This window comes from Mustela nigripes, chromosome 7 (genome assembly GCF_022355385.1).
Source record: "Mustela nigripes isolate SB6536 chromosome 7, MUSNIG.SB6536, whole genome shotgun sequence".
Taxonomy (NCBI): Eukaryota; Metazoa; Chordata; class Mammalia; order Carnivora; family Mustelidae; genus Mustela; species Mustela nigripes.
In genome coordinates, this window is record NC_081563.1 from 134,485,108 (window position 1) to 134,496,893 (window position 11,786).

General features: G+C 50.8%; 1 long non-coding RNA gene across 1 annotated transcript in view; it reads right to left on the bottom strand.

Moving 5' to 3' along the window:
* Positions 1-867, bottom strand: part of LOC132022811 (uncharacterized) — a 52,307-nt gene extending 51,440 nt beyond the window's left edge. Inside the window, exon 1 of the long non-coding RNA XR_009405740.1 lies at positions 655-867. This is a non-coding gene — a long non-coding RNA (uncharacterized LOC132022811). The remainder of the gene's footprint in view (positions 1-654) is intronic.
* Positions 868-11,786: the final 10,919 nt, after the last annotated feature.

Below are 11,786 nucleotides of genomic sequence, written 5' to 3' on the forward strand. Positions count from 1 at the left end.
TGGTGGAATCAAAACAAAATGTGCACTTTCGTGAGTAGCAATGCACTAGAGCTGGTTGTCCAGTTTCCACGGAAGGACCGTGATTATGTAAGATGTTAGCAATAGGAGCAGGACGAGGGACATGGGTGAGCTCTCTGCACGGTCTCTGCAATGCTGCTATTCCAATAAAATACATAGACACAATTTTTAAAACTCAATTACACAGCAAAATGGCTGGCCATGATGGGAGAGTTAGGAATACTTATCAGAAACTCTTTGACTCGACTTAGATCATCATAAAATGCCCAGCCCTCCCACAATACTCACAGATGAGCTGTCTTCTTGTTCCTCCCCCAGAGCTGCCCCTGCTGTCCAGTCATAGCTGGGCAGGGAGAAACTGTGCGTCTGCTTGTTCAAACCGTCCCCCGTGATAACAAGAGCGCTCAGCCAAGCACAGACCGAAGCTGACCCTCGGTTGGGGGAGATGCCACGTACATTCAGTACCCTCCTGGAGATGGCTGTCATGTGTCCCTCTGTGAGGGACGTCGGGAACAAAAATGCCCCCTCCAGCTCTCCCACACTACTGGCAATGCTGTAAAACCCAATTCCTGGTACTGGGTGAGACAGTCCCTGCAGATACCGGCCAGCTCCATTTCTGTGTCGGCTCACACTCACCTCTTCTTCTGAGGGGAACGAGCTGCTGCACCGGCCAGGTCCCCCTTCAAGTCCCAGCTGTCAGCTGGAAGCCTCTAGCTTTAGCCTCACGATGTGTCTCAGCTGCAGAATGCCATCTTGCCCAAGAGCACCCTCTTTGCACCCAGCTCACAGCCGGGAACAGACAATGCGGTGGGTATAAAGGTCCAACCCTTTCAGTCCGACAGGGATGACCCTGATGAACCACATATGCTCCAGAGCTCCCTGGGCTGGGGGGGCGCGGGGGGAAGCCTGCCTGCATCACCAATCAGCTTCTTCCTCTGCCCGATCCTGCCCCCTTCCCTTCCCTCTCCCCACTTCCCCTGCGCCGCCCTCCCCTCCCCTCTCCTCCTTCCCTTCCCCAGGTGTCAATTCCTAACAAACATCCTGCACGGCAAACTCCATCTCAGCGTCTGCCTCTGGAGAACTCAGTCTGGGACCACCTTCTTGAGTGGCGGGAGAGGAACAACGGAACAGTGTGTTCAAGGAAACCAGTCCTGCGATCCTTCATCCTGAGTTCCGGCCTCCCCTGCAGCCAGGGGAGAGCAAGTTAACTCAAAGATCTCAAAACACAGCAATTCCTTAGGAAAGCCGGACACCCCAATCACCCGAGCATTCTGAAACACGAAATATTTTCGATTTTTGATTAGGAAAATGGCCACCTGGAGGTTTCTATTTTGGCCACCATTTTAGGAAAAGAATCAGGTCTCAACACCGACGCATTACGGCTTGTATTTTTTCCCCCTAGCCAAGTGAACTTAGTCCTTTCCGGTCACAACTGGGACCTCCCAAAATGAAAAGGGAGAAAGTAGCTTTGAACCACGGGGAAGAGTCTGAAACGCACTGCGGCCAGCAGCACGCCATTAAAAAGCTTTTTGCAAAACTTCATGGAGAGAAAGTGGGATCCCTTCTGAATTCTACAGATAGTAACCCAACTGTGCAAGATGAGAAGATGCAGCCATACTTCCCTTACACTTCCCTTACACACTTACGTACTTACTCCATTCAACAGTATTTACTGAATCTCAGACTCTCTTCCAAGAATTAGGGACACAGCTGTTCTTAGGGCTCCTTAAATTACTTCCCTCCAGTGCTCCCTTTCACAGCACATGTACTGAAACTGGAACAAAGGGGAAACTGGGCCCTACGCAAGGATAGCACGTGCAGTGTCTTGTATTTTGACCTGTATCTGACCCCAAGATCTGGTCCCTCGCTTCCCTGTCAGCTCACATCAATTCATGATCCTTACTTGCCCAATCTGTTAGACCTCTTACCTCTTCCTCCTGAGCCTTGCATGCTATCTGCTGGGGTTTCCAACCAGTGTAGTGAGTAGGGACTAAAAGTCTTCCAGATCCCACAATAGTAAGTTCTATAAACAGACACTTCTGCTTGAGAATAAGTCAATGAAATCATTTAATCTTCCTAACAGCCCCCACGAATGGGCACTACAAATATGCCCATTTTACAGATAGGAAAACAGGCTTTGAGAGCTATAGGAACCACTAATTTGTGACAAAGCTGGTTTCCAAAACCAGAAAAAGCAAGAACTTACCCAACCTGCCCTCAACCTCCCAGAAAATCATTTAATTCTTTGTAGCCCAAACAGGACTTCGACGGTGAGCCGTTCTGTCAGTCTTTCGGTCATTGCCCTGTGATTCCCCTGAAACCCTTGTCACAACAAGAAAAGCGTGAAGAGACTTAATGACTGGTTTCCATTAGCACAGTGAACCGGGACTGCGTCTGTGTCTGGCACCTGCAGGGAATGGCACCACATTTCCCCCCCTTGGGGGGGGGGGGGATCAGCTTTCCCTCCGGGTGCAGGGGATTCAGGTCTGGCTAAATTCCCCGCTGCTCTGGAACTGAGCACAGGACTCAGCCCTGGCCCACTCAGGCTGCATTGCCCTGTCCCTAGCAAATGGCTGAGGGATGTGCTCCTGGTCCAAACAGATTCGGGAAAATGAAGTCTGCATGTCTGAGAGTGAGCGCGAGACCCTGACCCCTTTTTGCTGGACTTGAACTCACGGGGCGTGGGTCTAGAGCTGTTGGCAGCCACCTCGACCCCAACACGGAACCTAAGATTGAGGCCAGTGTGAAGGAAGCGAGGGCCAAGCTACGGAGCAACTCTGTGCTATGGATGAAATTATGTTCCCCCAAACTCATAGACGGTACCTACACTGTACAGCTCCAACCCCAGCGTGGCCGTGTTTGGAGGTGGGGCCCTCGGGAGGTAACTAGGTTTAATGAGGTCATGAGTGTGGGGCCCTTCCGGTGGGACCAATGTCCTTATAAGAAGAAATACCAGGGAGCTTTCTCGCCCTCCCTCTGCCGTCCTGTGAGGACACAGTGAGAGAAGTCACGCCTGCGAGCCAGAAGAGACGCTCCCAGACCCTGATCTTGAACTTTCCAGCCCCCACAACTGTGGCAAAATAAACTTCCCCGCGAACGCACATCCACAGTTCCCGCCCCCGAGCGACGGTATTCCGGTAGGGCAGCCCGCACTCGCGCACCCCGGGTCCTTGTTAAACTCACTGAGCCTCGAATCCAGCCACGCCGGAGTCCATGAACCCCCTGAAACTTTCATCGTAAGAGACAAAGTCCATCTTTTTTGCTTTGTCCTTAAACCATCTGGGTTCGCTGCCGGAAGTTCCTCCCCACCCGCGCCCACAAGCTCCCCGGGAGGACGGCTCCGCACAGGCTGGGAGGGGAGAACGAGGCGCCCCTGTGGCTACCGCCTAGTCCGCCGTGCAAACCCTCCTCCAGAAGAGCGGCGACCACAGCTCTGCGGTCCGACCGTCTCACGCCGGCCACACGCAGGCCGCCGCGCCGCGGCCCAAACACGGCGCCCGCCAGCCCAGGCTGCCCCGGAGTCCAGGCCTGGCCTCCCTGCGGCCGGGCCGGGCCGAGGCCGCCCACGCGGTGCTCTCTCTGCCGCGGCGCTCCCGTATCCCCCCGACCTTCCCCGCGGACGCCCGGTTCCGTGAAGGCAAGAACTACGTCTTCTTCCTCTTGGTCTTCCCGGCACCCACCACGGCCCCGGGCGCGGAGACGCCGCTCGCAGCTGTCGAGCGAGCACGCGGACGAGCCCCTCCACCTTCAACCTGCCTCCCGGCGGCGAGAAGAAACCCGCCGCGCCGTCGGCCAGTCGGCCGTGCCCGTTAGCGCGCCGGCCTCGGCGCTGCAACACAAGAGCCAAACGTTTGGCGACTTAGACGCCACCCAAGTTCCCGTCTCTCTCCTGGGCCGGTCCCGGCGGAAGCGGCTCAGGCAGACGCGGAAGGCCGGCCACCGGGGATACGCGGCTTCCGCCCCGGGTCAGGGGGAGCCTCTCTCTCCTCACCGCACGCTTACCCCGGAACGTCCCATCCCTTCGCACCGCACCGCCGGAAGCGGAAGCGCAGAGCCCCGGTCACGTGGCCGGCCGGCCGCAAGGGACGCTGGGAAGCGCAGCCCTGACCCGGCAGCCATGCCCCTTGATTCTTGGGGTCTCTGTCGTTAAATAGCAGCAATGAATTCTGTCGGGCAATGGTTGGTCATAGCAGTTAAGGATGTAGACCAAGCATGCCCTTGTTAGAGTATTTTTAAATCGTTTAGGGGCAGTCTTGCTAACTTCCTCTATCACCAAGCCCCTTCACTGTAGAAGAGCTCTGACCCGAGCCTGTATGCCCTCGTTGCTACGGCCACCCCAAGCCCTGCTCTGCACAGGCCTGGGCTCCTGCCTGGCCCTCGTGATATGTCCCAGGAAATGGAGCTCTCCCCCAAATCCCAGTCTCAGAGCTGGGTTCTGAACTGCTGTATTCAAAACCTGCAGCAGCAGGACAGCACTGGGGTTGAGCTCTTCAGCTCTGCAGCCAGACAGGAGTTTCCCATTTCCTATCTTGTGTGCCTTTCCCAAATTACAGAATGTCTCTGCGCCCCCAGAGTCCCCATCCACAAAGCAATATGTTTATTTCTCACCCTATAAAGGGCGTGACACAGGGACTCACACACGATAAGCCCTCTGTAAATGTTAATTTGCTTTTACTTGCAGTCCATTCGGACTCAGACGGTACATGATGGCCCGGCCGTCTCTACTTCCAGCTGCTTCCAGACAGGACTGGGGGACCCTTGGCTGACCCCAAAGGCACTGCACACCTATGGCGACCACTCTCCTTATCTTCTTCAACAGTGCTCTGGGGTCTCAAACATCAACCTGTCGGCAAGTAACAGGTCCATGTGCCACCTGCTTCCTCCATGCCTGGCGCCCAGCACCCTGACACTGACCTCACCTTGGATCTGACAGGTGCTTGTAAAATGCAGAGGACTGGTGGCCTTAGCAAAAGTCTAACATTGTTTTTCTGTCCTTTTGTGTGCAGTGTGCCTAGCTGGGAAGTGAGGCCTATTAATTCAGTCTCTTCCGGAGAATGTCAATCACCAAACTAGCAGGCGTTAACAAGAGAGAGATCTCTTCAGAACAAATAATAATGAGAGCTCTAAGAATTAAAATGCAATTAGAAGCTGCCAGCACTACCAATACTTTGCACTCGTGGATCAAGAGGCTAGTTGCTATTTCATCATCTACAAAAGGAAACAGTGAAAAAAGCGCTTCAACCACTCTCCTAATGCAATGTTCATGACAAATTTGAATTACAGTGATTTTACTCCCTGTTTCTTTCCTTCTCTTAGTGTCTTTCCCTCCCACCCTCCATCTTAATTACGAATTCTAACAAACCAAGATCTGGTATAAAAGAAATTATCTTGATTCCATATGCATAAGAAAGGCTCTCTTCTCTTGACACATTGATCACATACTCAATGTGGTTAAAGACCCCACTTTAATCACCCCAATGGTGATTAAAGACCCCACTTCCACATTCAGTGGGTCTTTGTTACTATCAGGATATTAATTTATTAATCAATTGCAAATGTCAAATGGACATCTCAAACCCTCTTAATCAAGATGCAAAAATGGGGGCGGTGGGATTGACTCATGCGACTGTAAAGGACTATAAGCTCCAGACATGGCCACATCAAGCACCTGAGGGATGAACAGATCTCCCTCTTTTCAGTCCTCTGGGTCAGCTTCCTCCTCAGGCAGGCCCTCCTCCTCCCGACTCTTACACCACAGTAACCACCTGCGCGGGGCCTGCATCACCCCAGCTGTGGCTCCTGAATGCACACCTGACCCTTCACTGTGGCTAGAAGTGGGGGAAGACTTTAGACCAGAGCTCTCTGATAGAACTTTTGGTGAGGACGGATGTGTTCTCTATCTGTGCTGTCCCATAGAGGGGCCACTAGTCACATGCGGCTACTGAGCACTCAAAACATGGCAAAGACAGCTGAAGATGTGAATTGTAAACTTGGCTTTACATTAACTCATTAAATTTAAATAGCCACACGTGGCTAGTAGTCATCATACTGTTCAGAGCCTCTTGATGACGTCAGGCAGGGAGTACACGTCCGAATTCTTGCCAGGCCCACCCTTAACCACAGGGAATGAGAAAAGAAAGGAAGTCAGGGGCACAACGCCAGAGAGAGGGGAAGTGGCTGCTGGGGATACAAAGACGATGGAAGGCTTTCTGGCTTGCACAGCTGGCTGGAAAGTGAGGCCATCCACCAGAAAAGAAAACACCGAAGCGTGACCAGATCCCAGGGAGCAGAGCACAAATTCAGCCCTGGGCATGCGAGTATGAGCTGCCATGAGAAGTCAGAGGAAGGTGTGGAGCTCCAAGAAGGCTGAGCCAGAGGTATAAATTTGGTGGGCACTGGCAGAGAGCAGGACATTGACGTGGAGGCACAGTGACACTCCATAAGGAAGCAAACAGAGTGGGATCAGCAGAGGGGAGCCTCAATGCCCAGTGGTGTAGGGGAGGGGGATGAGAAAGAGCAGTCACAGGGTCAGGAGGGAAACCGGGAGAACGCTGGAAAAAAGAAGGGATCTAGAGCGAAGCAGTGGTCGCCAGAGCCAAATGCTGCTAAGTCAACCAAGCATGGGTTAAAGATGAAGATGTGCCATGGGCTTAATCAAAAGGAGGTCACTAGCGCCCTTTGAGAACCCTGTTTCCATGGAGTGATCGAGGCAGGAGCCAGGAGGGCATGGCTTGAAAGGAGAAAAGTGGAGAAAGCGGGTGTGGACCATTCTTTCAAGAGCTTCAGATGCCAGGAGGGGGAGGGTTGAGGAGGAGCTGCCGAAACCTATGAAACCAGAGAAGGGCTGAGGTCTTTCATGAGGATACAAGTACTTGCAGATCAAGGCCTCATCCCATGTTTTCCCAATATAACAGTATTTTAAGGGTATGACTAAGCCATTCAGTGACACAGGAAGGAAAAAAAGAACTTCAAAATGGTTTGCTTAGTCAATGTTCACTTAGGAATTAAGTCAGAATTAATTAAGTCATAATTAATCAGTAAGTCCCCCCAAGACTGTGGCACACTACCCCCGTCCCACATCTTCCAATAATTTAAAGATAGCATCTTCCTCAAAAAGATAAAGGGATACAATTTTTTTTTAAGATTTTATTTATTTATTTGACAAATGGAGATCACAAGTAAGTAGAGAAACAGGCAGAGAGAGAGGAAGAAGCAGGCTCCCCGCTGAGCAGAGAGCCCGATACGGGGCTCAATCCGAGGACGCCGGGATCATGACCTGAGCTGAAGGCAGAGGCTTTAACCCACTAAGCCACCCAGGTGCCCCCAGGGATACAATTTTAAAATACATTTAAAATCTCTGTCTCTGAGGCACCTGTGTGGTTAAGTCAGTTAGGTGTCTAGGTCATCAGACCTTCAGCTCAGGTCATGATCTCAGGGTCCTGGGATCGAGCCCCACATTCCTGCTGAGCAGGGAGCCTGTTCTCCCTCTCCATCTGCCAACTGCTCCCCCTTGCTTGTGCTCTCTCTGTGTCAAATAACTCTTTTTTAAAAAATCTGTCTCTGTCTCCCAGAACAAAGAAAATAAAGGAAAATGGGTGGGTGCTTAAGAATGATCAACAGAGGGGCGCCTGGGTGGCTCAGTGGTTTAAGCCTCTGCCTTCGGCTCAGGTCATGATCTCGGGATCCTGGGATCGAGTCCTACATCGGGCTCTCTGCTCAGAGGGGAACCTGCTTCCTTCTCTCTCTCTCTGCCTGCCTCTCTGCCTACTTGTGATCTCTCTCTCTGTCAAATAAATACATTTAAAAAAAAAAGAATGATCAACAGAATACAAACTATGAGAGAGGCTTCAAAGGAAGGAAATAAAGTCAAAGCTGATGATTATAAGAATAAAATGTCAGTCCAGCTTAAGGAAGCAATGAAAGGTGCCTACAATAAAGCTGAGAAGCAGCCCAGAAAGGGTCCTTGGGTTACCAATCTGGAGTACTTAAGAGCCATTAGCTTGGGGGTTGCTTCTCAGAACCTCCAGGGGGTGAGGGAAAAGCCTGTAGGCTGGAAACAGGTGCACATACCATATCCACCACAAGCGTTAGCGTGTGCTTTCAGAAAGGATGTCCCTCTGGTCTCTACCATGAAGGGACACACCACTAGCGAGTCTTCACGTAACCACAGACCATCTAAGACACCGGGAGCACCAGCGCAATCGTATTTGTTACACCCCATCCAAGTACAGTTGTGCACCATAAACGTCGTGTTAAGTGCACTAACAAATCGTTTTTACTAAGTTTCTTCAGTTGTGCGGCCATCACCCTAACCCAGTTACAAACATTTTCATCACCCAGATTGTGCCCTCTGATGGTTCATCCCCACCCCCATCCCCAGATCTAGGCAACTACTAGTTTACTCTCTGTCTGTACAACAGATCTGCCTTTTCCTGGGAGTGTAAACACACAAAGTGTAGTCTCTCGTGTCCGACTTCTTTCCCTGAGCGTACTGGCTTTGAGACTCACTCATGCTGTGTGGGAATCAGTATTCTGTTCCCTTTTTAATGCCGATTCCTGTTCCACGGTGTGGACCCACCACATCTGTCTGTCTGGTCACCGGATGACGGACATCAGGCCGTCTCCACTGTTTGGCAACCAGGAATCATGTTGCTGTGAACGTTCACATCCAAGCATCTGTGTGGACATTTATTTTGATTTCTCTTGGGTGGACGTGCAAGAGGGGAATTACTGGAGTCAGATGATAAGATTGTGTTTTGCTTTCTTTAAAAACTCTGGTGGTATTTTCCAAAGTGCCTCTGCTGCAGTGCTTGAGGCTATCAGTTAGACCAGGGGCGGGCATACAAAGACAAAAAGACTGCTCCCACTCACAATCAGCATATTGTCGAACGGGAGAGAAATTATCAGTAAAATTACTGTCCAATGGAGTTACTTCCTCATAGCACCGAAAAAGTGGGGTCTATCCAGAAATTACACAATCAAGATTGTTGAGAGAGGAAAAAGAGAAAGACAAGGGGCTTGTTCCTTCCAACATTTTTTGAGCACCCAAGATGCTTCGGACAGCGGGGATGATTAAATATGAACACGGTCATGCTTGAGAGTTTTGTTCAGCTGGGCAGAACAGAACACCTCCATTACGAGAGCTTACATAAATAAAATCTTGCTTGTCTAGCACATAACTAGAAACCTGGAGGCAAGGAGTTCAGGGCTTTGCCTGCCTCTCTGTAAAGTCAGCAAGGATTCAGGGACCCCTCCGGGTCTGGGTGCCCCAAAGATCAGGCGCTTGTCCTCAGGCTTACAAAACAGGAGAGAGCTCTCCCAGCCTCCGTGCCGTGATTCCACTCAAGAGCGAAAGAGAGTGTGCGGGCGCAGTCTGCTAGTTGGCTTAGCTGAGTCACCTCCCCCGACCACCCCTACATCCACTGGCCAGAACAGGTTATGCTGCCCCCGAGGGAGGCCAGGAAATGAGTGTGTTGTCTGGGCATGCTGTTGTCCTCGGTAAATTAGAAGTCCATTAGGAAGGAAGAAGGGGGGAATAGGTGTTAGGTGAGCAACGCACAGCCCTGCCTCCTTTCCTTCCTGAAGTAAATCATCAAGCAGAGAAAAGAGCTTAGCAGAGACAGGAGGCACACAGTAGGTGTTCTGTATACCTTAGTTTGAGCTCTCTCCCCTCCTCCTATGAGCTGAACCTATGACAGAGACTGGGGAACAGGTGAGTTATTTGGGAGATGATCTCAGGAAACAGGCATGAGGGAAACGGGAGAAGAGATGAAGGAGACCACTGGGGCTCAATGTCACGAGGACATCTGGACAGCAATGCAAGGTGGCCCCGGATGCCCACACGAAAGACAGGAGGCTGGAGAGTCCACTCGGCGGCTCCAGCCCTTAAGTAACTGAGTGTTAACCCAGATGGTGTTCAATCCCCTTCACTCCCAAGCTGAGCTTGATCCAGCTAGGAGGGCCACCAGCACCCCCCCCCAAATCAGGGGAGATCCTGAGATACCGTGTGGGGGGACCCCTGGACATGGGATCTGGCAGAGCAACTGGAAACTGAGCTCCCGAGGACCTGCCCAGCAAGAGGCAGGTGAAATCCGAGACAGGCTCAGGATGGGAACACAGGCATGAAGGCCATCTCCTCCTCGGAAATAATTAGGGTTAATGATACATCTAATCATTGTCTCCAATATGATCTCTGGCCAACGCTGTCCCCATTTTGTGGCACGGCGTGTGACTACCAAAGGGGGAATAAAGTGAATAAAGTTCCTAAGATTTGAGGAAATTTGTAATAAATAAATAAATAAATAAAACAAAACAAAGCAAAACAGTTCCCATCTGAGCTGGGTCTTGAAGGCTACGATGTATACATGAGGCACAAAATCAAGGAGGAGCTCTTCGGGCAGAGAGGACACCTAGGTGCGTTATCTCTTAGGGTAAGAATCTCCTTGTTATGGTTTATCTGAACATTCAAAACAGGAACTCCCACATGGGCCAGCGATATATGCTGTGTCTCGCAACTGTTATTAACAGAGCCAATGCTGGTGCAGAAGATTCAATGAATCTGTGCTGTGTCTGTGCGGCTCCCCCAGGAGAGTGGGGGGTAGCATTTAGGGAACCCCAAATCAACACTCATTAGCAGAGCCGGTGCTCAAGGCTGCAGGTGTGCAGGGGCTGTCCTCACCGGCTCCCTCGAGCCCAGCCCACACCGTCACGGAGCGCTGACAGCACTGACGGACCCGCAGGTGATGGATAACCTCGATTATCTAGCTTTGCAGGAAACGCTGGTGCCCCGGAAGCCACAAGACAAGACAGGATGAATACACCTCTGCGTGTGTCCTGAGGGCCAGGAGAAGTCCCTGAAACGATGAAGACTGTGTTCTTCCCCATCCTGGAAGATGGGTGGTTTCGCTGCAGAAATCAAGTTGCTCTGCTGAGGATAGATAGAAACACTGTGTCTTGTGCCCCCAGGCACACTGAGAAAAAGCCTTTTTTATTTTAGTAGAAACTGTCAAACGATGAGACTATTCACAAACACCAGGACTGCCTGCAAGAGTGCTCTCCATACTCTCTCCTGAATCTGGTATCTGTCTAATTCCTGCTAACCTAATCGGAAAAACTGGCTTCAGCGTCTAGTATGGATTTGGATTCCCCTGATGCCCCCAAAGCCTGGCCATCTTTCACATGTTTGCTATCCGCTTTTATTTGCTCTCCAGTGGATTTCTATTCATATCTTTAGCCCAGTATTCTAAGAGGTAATTTCATCTTTTTCTTATTAATCAGAAAGCCCTCCTTATCTATTAGAGATGGTAACCATTCATTGACTATGGCAAATGTTTTCTTCCTGTCTTCTGATGTTGCCTACAGTGGTTTTTTTTTCCATACTCTAAATTTTGGATTGCCCGTCTTAGTAAGAAAATCTCTCCCTTCCACAACTTTATAAATATTTTAAACGTTCTTCTATTTCCTTATGCATATTTCTTCTATCTCATACACACACACACACACACACGCACACGCACAAAGTTAGATAACAGATGAATCATTAATCCATCTGGAATGTGTGTGTGCATGTGTGTGCACACATATCTGCGTGGTGTGTATGTGCAGTTGTGTATCTGCATGGTGTGTGCGTTTCCATGGTGTGTGTGTGCGCGCATGTGTGTGTGCACGCGCATCTGCATGGTGTGTCTGCATGGTGTGTGTGTGTGTGCGCATGTATCTGCGTGGTGTGTGTGAGCACCGTTGTGTGTCTGCATAGTGTGTGTGTCTGC